The sequence below is a fragment of the Phyllobates terribilis genome, unplaced genomic scaffold (assembly GCF_046119375.1).
Source record: "Phyllobates terribilis strain yellow unplaced genomic scaffold, ASM4611937v1 Scaffold_8__6_contigs__length_399053987, whole genome shotgun sequence".
Taxonomy (NCBI): domain Eukaryota; kingdom Metazoa; phylum Chordata; class Amphibia; order Anura; family Dendrobatidae; genus Phyllobates; species Phyllobates terribilis.
Genome location: NW_027362768.1, coordinates 94,619,333 through 94,633,767, shown reverse-complemented (window position 1 = coordinate 94,633,767; position 14,435 = coordinate 94,619,333).

Below are 14,435 nucleotides of genomic sequence, written 5' to 3'. Positions count from 1 at the left end.
CAGGTCGGACACCAGGGGATCACCTCTCTCCCACAGGGGATTTAGCCATGCCAGTGCCTCCCCAGTGAGATGGGACATGATGAAGGCCACCTTGGCCCGGTCGGAGATGAACTGGTATGCCAATAGCTCAAAGTGCAGGATGCACTGGTTTATGAAACCCCGAGCTAAAGTAGGTTCGCCGGCAAAGCGTGGAGGTGCCAGAAGCCGAGGTCCATAGTCGGGTACCATGAAGGGATTGGATTGCGGTACCGCAGGAAAGGGCACGGCTGGACCAGAGGTAGACAAAGACGAGTCACACAATGCGCCTAGACGAGAGTTAACGGACCGTAGATAGGACAGTACCACCTCCTGCTGAGTTTTCTGACGTAAGACTTCCTGGTGCAGATCGGAGATCTGCGGACCACCGGGTTCCATGGCCCGAGCAAACTGTAACGGGTCTGGGAGGTGGAACCTCTGAGCAACTATACAAGGGGGCAGTCCTTGTAAGGAAGCGGGTGGCTCCCAGGGAAGGCGGGAAGGTAGTCACGGCTAGTGACGGGGACAGTCTCTGGGTAGAGGGGCAGGAGGTCACGGCAAGTGACGGGGACAGTCTCTTGACAGGCGGGTGGTCACGGCAAGTGACGGTGAGCCTCCAGGTAGGCTAGCAGGCAGGTAGCAGGTGGACGCTCCCAGGTGAGCGGGCAAGAGTCTCTGACAGGCAAGTGGTCACAGCACGTGACGGCAGAGCCTCCAGGTAGGCTAGCAGGCAGGTAGCAGGTGAGCGCTCCCAGGTGAGCGGGCAAGAGTCTCTGGACAGGCAGGTGGTCACAGCACATGACGGCGGAGCCTCCAGGTAGGCTAGCAGGCAGGTAGCAGGTGAGCGCTCCCAGGTGAGCGGGCAAGAGTCTCTGGACAGGCAGGTGGTCACAGCACGTGACGGCGGAGCCTCCAGGTAGGCTAGCAGACAGGTAGTAGGTGAGCGCTCCCAGGTGAGCGGGCAGGCTGGTCCATAGACAGACTGACAGGTGTCGGAAGGCAGACCGTCGGACCGCAGGCTTGCAAGCAGGTAAGCGGATATCAGGCAGGTATCAAACAGGAATCTGGCAGGTGACTGGCAGGTAACAAGCAGGAATCTGGCAGGTGACTGGCAGGTAACAAGCAGGAATCTGGCAGGTGACTGGCAGGTAACTGGTAACGGGACCTGAGGGCTGAAGCAGAGTGAAGTCTTTGCAACAACATTGCTCGGGCACCTCCATTTTGGAGGAGGTGCCTTATATATGGGAGGTCCTCCGGCAATTGGCCGGGGACTCCTTAGGACGGCGCGCGCGGTCCCTTTAAGAGAGGGGTAGCGCGCGCGCCCTAAGCACACTGCCGGGGAAGGAGCGCGTGCCGGAAGCAGTGGGGAGAGAAGCGCTGGAGGACGCCGCGCCAGGAGCGGGGAGGTGAGAGGGACGGCGTCTCTGCCTAGTACGGGGCAGAGACGCCGATGCTACATTTGGGGTCATTGTCCTGTTGAAAAATTAATGATGGTCCAACTAAACGCAAACCGGATGGAATAGCATGCCGCTGCAAGATGCTGTGGTAGCCATGCTGGTTCAGTATGCCTTCAATTTTGAATAAATCCCCAACAGTGTCACCAGCAAAGCATCCCCACACCATCACACCTCCTCCTCCATGCTTCACGGTGGGAACCAGGCATGTAGAGTCCATCCGTTTTCCTTTTCTGCGTCGCACAAAGACACGGTGGTTGGAACCAAAGATCTCAAATTTGGACTCATCAGACAAAAGCACAGATTTCCACTGGTCTAATGTCCATTCTTTGTGTTTTTTGGCCCAAACAAGTCTCTTCTGCTTGTTGCCTGTCCTTAGCAGTGGTTTCCTAGCAGCTATTTTACCATGAAGGCCTGCTGCATAAAGTATCCTCTTAACAGTTGTTGTAGAGATGTGTCTGCTGCTAGAACTCTGTGTGGCATTGACCTGGTCTCTAATCTGAGCTGCTGTTAACCTGCGATTTCTGAGGCTGGTGACTCGGATAAACTTATCCTCAGAAGCACATGTGACTCTTGGTCTTCCTTTCCTGGGGCGGTCCTCATGTGAGCCAGTTTCTTTGTAGCGCTTGATGGTTTTTGCAACTGCACTTGGGGACACTTTCAAAGTTTTTCCAATTTTTCGGACTGACTGACCTTCATTTCTTAAAGTAATGATGGCCACTCTTTTTTCTTTACTTAGCTGCTTTTTTTCTTGCCATAATACAAATTCTAACAGTCTATTGAGTAGGACTATCAGCTGTGTATCCACCAGATTTCTGCACAACACAACTGATGGTCCCAACCCCATTTATAAGGCAAGAAATCCCACTTATTAAACCTGACAGGGCACACCTATGAAGTGAAAACCATTTCCAGTGACTACCTCTTGAAGCTCATCAAGAGAATGCCAAGAGTGTGCAAAGCAGTCATCAAAGCAAAAGGTGGCTACTTTGAAGAACCTAGAATATAAGACATATTTTCAGTTGTTTCACACTTTTTTGTTAAGTATATAATTCCACATGTGTTAATTCATAGTTTTGATGCCTTCAGTGTGAATGTACAATTTTCATAGTCATGAAAATACAGAAAAATCTTTAAATGAGAAGGTGTGTCCGAACTTTTGGTCTGTACTGTATATATATACATATATTTATTAATTTTTTATAGAATAAAGAATAGTGTTAAATAGGACATTTTAATAGTTCAGAAAACAGGAAGGAAAAAAATAATAAAAATCTAAAACTTGGTTGAAGTCAAATTGTCTGGCACTTCCATGTCTTCTAGAATAGTGTACATTTTGCAGATAGATTTTCAAAAAATAAAAAGCATAATAAAATCAGTGAATGTGAAAGTTAAATGTCTCAAAATACAACTTTCTGCATCTAAAATGCTAGAAAAAAAATGGTGTAATTGGAAACACATGTAGTATTTTAAGGCTAGTCAACTGGATCACATCAAAAGCATAAAAAAACTAAAAACAATAAAACTTTATTTAGTGTTAAGCCCAACATAAAAGCCTTGTAATTGAGCTTCTCTCTCTCTGCCTTGTAATGCTATGTATTGCGGGCTGCATACCAACAGCATAAAGTGAAATAAAGAAGTTAATATAAAAAAAAACAAAAAAAACTAACATACATAAAAAAAAATCCCACCTGCAGCTGGGTGAAGATCTGCGCTTTCTGGCACCCCTCCAAACTTGGCCTGAACGCGGCCATCACGTGCTCCTCCGTTCCAATCATTTGGACAATTTCTTGGTCACTTTTGACACCCATCGCCTATAGGAATAGAAAAAAAAATTGACAATTTTTTAAATTTTTTGTTGTTATTTTGGTCGTGTTTGTGACATTTGCTTATGTTAATGCTGCGCTGCTAGATGGAATTACTTTCAGGCACTTGTTTGACTCGTGTAAGACCCCTGCCATCTGGCAGAGTCGCCCGCACAATAGTGGAAGCCATTAAAAGCGATTTGCTATCAGTTATAGTGCGAGGGGTTAAACACTACGGCATGTGAACATAAGTGTGGTAGTAAAACTAAACAAAACATATAAAGAAAAATTACTTTTTTTTTGTCGTTCACCAGAACCTGGAGGACATCATTGGGATTTCGCCTGTTGTTGGGGGGAGGTGATTACACCGAATATAATGTTACAATGGTGGGATACAGAAATGAATGAGGTGGCCGAAATGCTTGGCTGATGGCAAAATTCTAGCGGAGATGCCATGTCTGGCCGCCCCCCACCTTCATCCTCACAAAACCTACACACTGGTTTGTTAGGGTGGCAAATTAATGAATTTACTGGTGTCCCTGACAGTTAAACTGTCTTTGTTACCGATAGCAACCAGAGTTTGGGCCTAAAATTCAGTGGGCCTAAATTATCAAAGCTGCCATTGTAAAGCTGTCTTTGTTTCCCCTGGCAACCAATCAGAACTCAGCTTTAATTTTCTCGAAGCATTTTAGGAAATAAGACCCAAGCTCTGATTGGTTGCTAGGAGCAACACACAGCTTTGATAAATAAGGCCTAGTATGTTGTGAAGCCTTTGAAATTAATGGTCGGTCTATAAAGGGGTTGCCCAGGCACAAAATATTGATGTTTTTTCCTTAGGGCTTGTGCAGACGAGCATAGTTTTCGATATTTTGATGGATCACACTCTGACCAATATTATTCAATGAGGCCATGAACATTTTCGATTTTTGCCTTGGAACAAGTGGTCCAAAGAAAAGTATAGCAGCATGCAAGATTATTGGATCGCACTCGGCCATTCAAGTCTATGGGTCTGTAAAAGAAGTCTTTTTTTTTTTTTTTTTTTTTTTTTAAATTCTCCACCTCCAAGAAAAACGGGTCCCCCTCTGGCCGGGGTCGGGACCCAGGAGCCGCGGCTGGGACGGGCCGGGTCCCAGGAGCCGCGGCTGTTAGCAAAAAAGTGTTTTCCTACTTATAAAAAGGTGGAGTATCCCTTTAAATGACTGCACACATTGCATAAAAAAGAGGATTTAAAGGGAACGTCTATAGTAATAAGCAAAAAGCAAGAAATCAAATAATCTGCCTTCTCCCCATGTGTAACAAACATAGCCGGGAGCAGCCATGAAAAAAAAATAGTTATGAAAGATGAAGAGCGGCGCCCGCGGCCTCTTCGGTGTATAGCGATGACTGATCCTCAGAGGACAGGACCGGAGCAGATGAGTTAAAGCCTCTCTGAGTGCAGGGAGCACGTACAGCGACAAACACTCCCCGGACCTAATACCCGGCAGTCTCAGAAGCAGCTCATGCCGATACTGTTGCCAGACATGTATGTGCAAACACAAAGAAAATATGTTTTTTAAAGACCATTTTACAATCAGATGTTACGACGCTGTGCCAAAAAATAATTCATACATGAAATCGGATATTAATGTCTGGTCAGAAAAATCTCTACAAATCCGGCCACATCCGCTAATGGAGGAGTGGCCATGTGTGTATTGTCACATGTTAAGGAAATCATTGTACCGACTTATACGAATTAGAAACCAAGTTGTAACAGGTTGGAACAGATTTCACAATAAAAGTTACATATATTATAACACAGATCTCTTCGACCTGATGAGGCTGGTGTACTTTAATAATCCAAGTCAAAATGGCTAAAAGTTTAAGGCTATGTGCGCACGTTCAGGATTTGATGCAGAAATTGCTGCAGCGTTTCTGTATCTCTTTAGCAGGAAAAATGCTGCGGAAAAAACACACGTTTTCACAATTTTTTTGATGCGGTTTTTAATGAGTTTTTTAATAGGTTTTTGTACTGAAATACATGCTGTTGGGAGCTAAATAAAGTTATTGAAAAAGAAATGTAGGACACTGCTTTAACCCTTGGATTACCGTCAGAAATGGGGTGAGTAAATTTGTTAATTTAAGAATGTGTCTGTTGTATTTCAAATAAAGTGTTTGCTCTGTGTTTAACACTTTACTTTAGGTTAATTAGGTTTGGTAATGAAAGGGTCTGATTGACACCTTGTCATCATCAAACAAAAGAGCTAAGTGTCAGCTAATCCCATATAGCCAATCTCATTAGCATTCCCATTCATGTCATTTCTGGGGCAGCTGAGAGCTGCTATTTTTAGCCTAGAAAGGTGCAAACATAGTCTCGGGCTATTAAAAGCTCACAGCTGTTTTGTTTGCCGCTACGCCCCCCCTGATCAGCAACAAGCAGCGCTCTGGATGCAATGTATTTTTGCGGTGTCCAAAACGCAGTGTTCTAATGCCGCACTTTTGTTGTCAATACATGTGAATCCGTCGCAAATACTGACACTTCAATCGGTCAAAATCTGCAGCGGAGACTGGCGTCTCCACTACAGAAATTAACATGCTGCGGGTGAGTTTGGGTACGTGGCCACGATCAGGAGACACTGCGGGTTTGAAGCTGTGTGTTTATCCTGCGTCCAACCCGCAGTGCCCAGATGTTACAGCATAGTGGATGAGATTTCTAGAAATCCCATGTCCACTATGCTTCCAATCACCCGCGGACACTGACATACGGCGTGTCTTTCAGAAACGCAGCATGTCAAATTCTATTGTGAAGTCGCTAGTTTCCACAGCAGAAATTTGACCACTAGAAAGTATAGAATGTGGTAAATCCGCATGGTTCAGTGAACACATGGATTTACCTGCATTTAATAAAATGCAATATTTTGGACACAGCAAAAATATGTGTCCAAAGTGTTGCTAAGTCTGAATCGTGGGCACAGAGCCTAAAATTAAAAAAAAAAAATGACGTAGGCCAGCAGAGGGAAAGCTGATATTAGTAGCCGGGGAAGGGGCCTTTAGCCAACAATGTTCCCTGGATATTAATAACATTTCACAGCTGTTTGCTTAGCCTTTACTGGCTAGATTACAGGGGGACCCCAGAATAAAAATTGACATGGGGTCCCCCTATAAAATCTAACCAGAAAAGGCTAAACAGACAGCTGCGGCCTGATATTAATAGCCAGGGAAGGGGCCAGGGTTCCTTGCCCCCTTCGCGGCTAATAATATCTCCCCTCAGCAGTCGAAGAAATGGCACATCCATACGATGTCCTGTAGCCGTGGCGAGTAGGGTAATGGGGTTGGGGTTCATATCAGCCTTGTACTGGTGGCTGACACAAAGCCCAGGTTAGTAATGGGGGCATCTATAAGACGCCCCCATTACTAACCGCGTAGTTAAGTTTGACATTTTTTCAATAAAAGACATGGCCAGAATAAAGTATTTTATTGAAATAAAAAAATGATTAAAACCGTGGGGAATTTTATTATACGCCCAGTCCCCGAATCCCTCGATCTTCTGTAAAAAAAAAAAAAAAACACAACTATATCCCTCACCTGTCTGCCATCACAACGTAATCCAGATTGTCCCTCGGCGATCCGGGTCACTTCTACAGCAGTCACATCAATCACTGATGTCGCTGCTGTAGAAGACTGCACTGACAGGAGTGTAAAATCACTCCTGTCAGTGTACATCGCTGCTGCAGAGGTGAGGTCACTTGATTCATCAGCTGAAGATCAGGTGACCTCATACTGTATCAGTGATATGTAGGAACATTCTCACGAATGTTCCCAAGCAGCACAAGTGCTGTAAACTGAGCTCCCGAAGCTCATCAGCTGATCTTCAGCTGACGACCTCAGGTGAACTCAGTCCAGGCAACAGCAATGTACACTGCCAGGAGTGAGCGCGCTCCTGTCAGTGTACCGCCGGGTGATCAGGTCGCCGGGGGACACCGAGAGGACATCAGGACTCCAGACAGGTGAGAATAGTGTTTGTTTTTTTTTAAACACAAAGCGCGCACACAGGCACCAGCTCGACCGAGGAGACTACTGCTTCGATTAGCCGCGCCGCTCTCGCTGTTATCAGCAGGACCGGCGGTCAGATGATGGGTCGGCTGGGGAGGACTACTTCTTCTCCCAGGTCCCATTGTATGTGCGTTTTTTCAGCTTATTTGACTAGTCAAATACGCAGCAAACAACCGCAGCAAATCCGCAGATATATTTATACCTGCGAGTTTGCTGCGGTTCAATTTAAGTTAATGGGCGGGAAAAGCTGCAGAAACGCAGCATATAATAGACATGCGTATTTAAATGCAATAGCAATCCTGAGCGGAAAATTCTGCATCATTTGCACAGCACATCAGGCACCCTCTGGAAGAAAATAATCAGTGGGGGTGTAGAGTTTGAGAGCCCCACCACATCGGATATTGATGGCCTTTCCTATGCCCACTGAACCATTTGATTGCATTTGGCCACATTTTGCCCTTAATACGCCTCTGCTCTCAAAAGACACCATCTTTGGTCATTTCACGCCTTAGGCCACTTCACACGTTCAGTATTTTACATCAGTATTTGTAAGCCAAAACCAATAGTGAGTGCCCGTTTTCCATTATACTTTTCCTCTGACAATTCCACTCCTGGTTTTGGCTTACAAATACGGAGGTAAAAAAACTGACCAAATACTGTGCACGTGGCCTGACAGTCAGCAAAGACTTAGTGTTTTTTGGCTTTAGGGTCCATGATTTTAATTTCTACATAAAGTGTTGTGATAGATGTCTGGATTCCAGATGGGCTCTAGACAGCAGTGCTGGGGCCAGGGGTGACACTGCCAGTGACCACAGCAGCTGGCTCACTGACAATACTGCCAAGTACATAGCACCCAACCATCCCGCATTCAGTGGGACTTTACCGACTTGAGGGTTGTCCCGACTTCTAATCCTCACCACTCAGCGACGTTGACATAGTTGCGTGGCTCATCCTCCTCGGGGGAGGAAATTCGGGGCTCAGCTCTCTGCTCTGATAAATTAAATAAACTATTCCTTTCTCTTGTGAGCAGAGACTCGAACTCACAATCTCATGTCCACAGGCAGTAGCTCTAGCTACGAGCCACAGGCCGAAATGATAAGCATAGGAGAAGCGATCAGATTATTTATGGGGATCAATAAATGGCGTCATTGATATTTTTGCTCTATTAAACCAAAAAAAAGTAATAAAAATTTAACGCTGAAGCTCAGACCTAGAGCGTAGATGCTGTGTGTTTTCTACCGCGTCTTTTTATGCACGTTTCGACAAGACGCAATAGCAATCTTCTCTGATTATTGCGTGTTTTCCCCCTTATTTGATGAGTTTTTGGTGTAGATGTCAATCCCCATTTTTAATGCTTTTTTAATACAGAAAAGCTTTGATTCTGCGCTTAAAAATGCAACAGCTTTTTTTTTTTAGGCTCTACTTAGAAGCATACAGACAAAAAAGTACAAAAACTGCACAGTTCAGTCGCGTCTTTAGAAGCACTGAGGGAGGAGATTTCATGGAATCACATCCACTTTGCTTGGACATTTAGACCGTGTTCACATGTAGTGTAAATGTTGTGTATTTTCTGCTGCTTTTTTTTGCACAGACATTCTGTTGTGTTTAACTGTCCAAGCAAAATTGATGTGATTTCATAAGAACTGCACCCCCTGTGGTCTCAAGACGCTGCTGACCTGTGTGGTTTTGGTGCTTTTTTTCCTCTGGAGGTTTCTATATGGAGCCTAAAAAATATGAATATAAAAACTTCAGATACTTTAAGTTCAGAATCAAAGCTTTTCTGTACTATAAAAAAAACATTAGAAACGCTGCTTCATACATATACCAACCCACTCTCCATGTCTATGATCTACGTGCCAAAGGAGATGGACTCCTCCGAGGAGTCTGAAAGCAGCAGTGTTCAAAGTTTGATGTTTATGGACAGCGGTATGCAAGAGTCCTGGACTCTAGGGTCCAAGTACAATGAGGACCTTGGAGAGGAACTTGATTGGTCGATGAGAACTCTTGGGACGAAGAGAGTAATTCATGCCACGGGGACGATGACGACTTGTGGGCATCATTTTGTCACTCCGATGAGCCATATAATCAGCTTTCTTTCGCTATGCCCAAAAAAAATCCCAAGCAGCCAACGAAAGTGGCCCCTGTTGAAAGTCTTAAAATGCAGCAGATTCTGGGTCAGGTGAACGGTACCAGGTGTTGTGAAGTCAAAATGGAGTGCAGAACAACTACTGAAAAGTAAAAACTGAAGATCAAGTTGTTTAAGAAGCCAGTATGCTCACAAGTGCACGTTGCTGATGGAGGAGTCCGCCGAAGAAGCAGACCAGCGCACCAAGGAGGAGTCCGCCGAAGAAGCCGACAAGCGCACCAAGGAGAAGTCCACCAAAGAAGCCGACCAGCGCACCATGGAGGAGGCCGCAGGAGAAGCTGACCCCAGCGCCCCAAGGAGGGTTCAGCGTGAGAAGCCAACCAGAGCCCCAAGGAGGAGGCAGCGGGAGAAGCAGACCAGTTCACCAAGGAGGAGGCAACGGGAGAAGCCGACCAGTTCACCAAGTAGGAGGCAGCAGGAGAAGCCGACCAGCGCCCCAAGGAGGAGGCGGCGGGAGAAGCCGACCAGCGCCCCAAGGAGGAGGCAGCAGGAGAAGCCGACCAGCGCCCCAAGGAGGAGGCGGCGGTAGAAGCCGACCAGCGCCCCAATGAGGAGGTGGCGGGAGAAGCCGACCAGCGCCCCAAGGAGGAGGCGGCGGGAGAAGCCGACCAGCGCCCCAAGGAGGAGGAGGCGGAAGAAGACGACCATCGCTCCAAGGAGGGGGCCACTGAAGTCATCCAGTGCACCAAGAATGTGCACTTCTCATCCACAGTCACGGTCCACCCCATTATTACCTGGAGCTTTGCTCACAGAATGGCCCGGAAAGGACCATGGGAGGAGTATGCCCGAGATCGCAGCTGCTTCCAGAGGTGGAGACTGCCATTAGCTTTTGTCATCACAGATTGAGATTATGCAAATAATAAATAACAGCACAGCTGTAACGATACTGTTAGAACCTTGCTCTTAGGTTTTTTTTCCTTTGCTGGTCACATGACCTTGTTGGCCTATTTAATCCTGCTCCGCCCTTCTGGCTTTGCTGGACTTCATTGTATATCTACTTTCTAGCTAGCCTGTGCTCTGTGTCTTGCTCTGTTAGTTTGCTTGGTCTACTGACCTCTATGTTCTATATATTTTGTTTGTTCGTCTGTCTGTTACTATTTCTGTTAGGAGGTGTCCCATATTCCTCCCAGTCCTTAGTACTTGTAGGGATTCCTTCCCCACATCTATAGGTCTCCATACAGACTAGCTTAGGACTTTAGCAGGTCTGATCGCAGGATCAGGTTCCCTGTTACATCGTAGGGATTAAGCTGAGTTCTATCGTAGGGACAGATCTCCTCTCTTTCCTTAGCTCTGGTAGCAGAACATAACAGATACAGCTTATAATCTTAATTAGCCAGAAGATTAGGTTTGTTAAGTCAAGAGAAATACCTTATTGTGTTTTATTAGAGATTGCTGGCTGTGTTTTATTAATGTTCTGCTTGCTTGTCAGTTCATGTACACTAATTTAACTTTTAATGTGTCCAGCATTTCACTAATCTCATTAGTATCTCAGGAGCCGCTAACCATTGTTCAAAAATAGTCTAGGCCCACTGTGTAAGTGTTGAAGGAAGATCCGGCGGACCCTTCACCCCAGGGAGTCTCACCTGTAGACCCAGGTGATGCGGTCAACCTGAGAAAGATACCTCCACTAATGCACATTTAGCTTTGGGGAGGGAGGGTGAGAGCAGTTCTGCCATTAAGGGGCCTGAGCCCAGAGAAGCAGAAGGGACATGTGTTTTTGTAGCAGTTTGACTTGGGACAGAGAATCAAGGAGCATCAGAAAGACTTTACAAGGAGAATGAGAGACATCCTTCAGGACAATAGATGGATTGTATGGCATTACCCAAAGAGAGACAGATTTGAATTCTATATGATTCTAGCCTAAGGGTAACGGCCCTGACTCAAAAGATTCGGATCTGCACAACTGACCATCAGAGAGACATGGCTTCATTTTGGGGAAACCAGGGTGGGACGAGAAAGTCGCCTGGCCCCATGGATATGTTGTTTGGAGTTGCCAGGAGGGACCCACAAGTTGTCTGGAACTCATGAAGACATTCGGAGAAGCAAAATTGGGACCCACCGGTCATCTGGCCCCATGGAAACTCTCAGAGAGGCCAGGTTGGGACCCTCGGGTCTCCTGGCCTTGTACCTAGATGGACTGCTAGCTTCCTAAGCTTGCCTCTACCTTCTCTCTGTGGGGGCCCGCCAGAAGTGGGGGGCCACTGGTTGAGGTAGTCGGCCCTGGAAGCCTCCAAAGTCACAGCTGTTCTATCCCAGGCAGGCGGAGAAGGAAGGGTGAGACTGTGTAATGTTGTACCATCTTGGGTATTTGCTGGGACTGTTCTATGCATTTATTGTCTGCTTTGTGGTGCAATAAAGTATTGCCACGCTGTTTTACTCTCACCCTGTGTTGTCTGAGTAGAATTATGCCCACGGAAGACCCCGGGTCTTCACAACAGCTATTACTAGCAAAGTCTGCATCTACTTCACACTGCCCTGAGGTAGGTGGAATTATACGGAAATTGACGAACTTGCACCAAACTTTAAGTATATGGTGACTTAATTTGGGGCATCATTGGCTGCTCCAAGCAGATGGAAATTTGCACTAATTTACTCTAATTCCTGGGATAAGTAATACATTTCAGACTGAGTGACCATTTTTCATGTTTCCTTAGGAGGGTATTCCCATCTCCAAGCGCATGACCGGTAATGCCTCCAAGCTCTTTAATCTGCTTAAGGGTACTGGGTGTATATAAATAAGCGGTCACGTTCCATCACCTCACACATAGCCCCTGGCATTACCGGTCATGAGCAATGGAGGGTGGAATGCATGGACACAGCAGAATGAACCGCATGGAATATCCGGGCATGCGCATTGTGCGCTTCCAGTTAGGAGCTGGAGAGCATGTTGAAACACTTTGGACTTCCGGACATGCGCGTTGGTGGACCATGGTGGAACGCATGTATGGAATGCTTGGGACTTCCGGACATGCGGTCACTTTCAAGTATTCCTGTGTTGGGCAATGTGATTATTGTCAAATGTACTAAAGTTCTGATATATTTATTACCTGTTAAATCATAATGTTTGTTCCTATACCATTTATTCAATATTTTTATGGCATTATGATTTATAATCCACTGAAGTAACATTGCTATTTAAATATGCTAATAGCAACAGTAGATTTTGTCGTATTCTCTTTCCTTTTCTTTTATAGGTCACCAATTAGTATCTGTGAGTGTGATACCTGAGATCTATTGGGGCACCAGGTTTTCCCTTCCTTTTCTCCCTTATGGGATTCTGTCTCCTATAATTCACCCAGTGATACATGTATCACCTTCTTCACTCTTGCGCTCCGGTGACATACTGGAAGAATCTATTGCGCAAGTCCAGAAGTCTCATGCGTTCCACTGATGCGGTCCAGTCCCACACCGCAAGCGCATAACGTGCATGTCCGGAAGTCCCAAGCGTTCCATACATGCGTTCCACCGTGGTCCACCAATGCGCATGTCCGGAAGTCCCAAGCGTTCCATGCATGCGTTCCACCGTGGTCCACCAACGCGCACGTCCGGAAGTCCTAAGCGTTTCAACATGCGCTGCAGCTCCTAACTGGAAGGGCACAATGCGCATGCCCGGATATTCCATGCGGTTCATTCTGCTGTGTCCATGCACTCCACCTAAATTGCACATGACCGGTAACGCCAAAAAGTGCGCGCTCTCCAATCTGCTTAAGGGTACTGGGTGTATATAAATAAGCGGTCACGTTCCGTCACCTCACAAATAGCCCCTGTCACCGGCACCTTTATTCGAAAGGCACTCCCCCTCATAAGCAGGTACGTACATGATCCTCACTCTCTTGCATATTATGAGTCATGACATGGTTTGTCTGTAAGTTTATGCAATAATTCACCTATTTTTCTAGGTGTGCATGGTCTCATGTCACCCTTTTCTTCTTTCTATATAGTATCTCACTGACCTATCCAGCACCCGGTGTACATCCATATTGAACCTAAGTCATTATTCAGGGAGTCTTAAACCAATTATGATTCCTTCTTATTCTAGAGTATATATTTAAATTCATATGTCAGAAAACAGTATGTTGCGACTAATTCCTCCTTTTCAGATTGACCAGTTGAGTAATGTTGAGCCACCCCCGTAGTGTTCGAGTTCGGTTCGGTTCGTCGAACACCCGTATGTTCGCCGAACTGTTCGTCGAACTGTTCGTCGAACACCTTCGAACACCGTTAAAACCAATGGCAGGCAAACAAAAACACATAGAAATACATAGAAAACACCTTCAAAGGTGTCCAAAAGCTGACAAACTGCTCAGAAGACACAACTAACACATGGAAAAGTGACAAGTACATATAGTCATGCGAAAAGAAAAGAGGTGGAGGAGTAAAAGGAGGGGAAGACACAGATATAGGCATGTCATGCCCTTCTAAAACCAAAAAGTGCGAAGCCGACACGGCCAGTCCGTTCCTGCCCGTGCGACCTCCGTGTCGCCGGGTTTGTGCCAGAGCTGCGGTGGACCCTGACGGCTAGCCCCCCTCTCCCAATACTGGTGCCTGTCCGCTGGTGGGTCGAGCGAGCCCCCCTGTGGTGGAGACAGGTCTAAGCTTTTTAATTTAAATTGTCCCTCTAATTTGAATGAATACACTTTAAATCCTTTTACAAGGATCTATTGGAGGGCAAGTCTCATGCCAGCAGCCGCGTAATTCCAGCTCCAGTAGCGTCCACTAAAGCTGCTGCAGTTAAAAAGCTTTTATAAGGATCGAGCTCGGCGATCCACTGCAAGGCGTCCTACCGCCAGTCCCAGCCCCTATGCCTTGGGGTGCCTCCCTGATGCTCTTCACTGAGTGTCCCGGGGGCCCGAACCTTTTCTTTTGAAAAAATTAAGGGTCCAAACTACAGGTTGTGTAGCTTGCTTAACAGGTGGGATAATGCGCTGACTAGCAGACATTGCTACTAGGCACAAAGTATTTCCTGGGCTAGATGCAGTTAAAAAT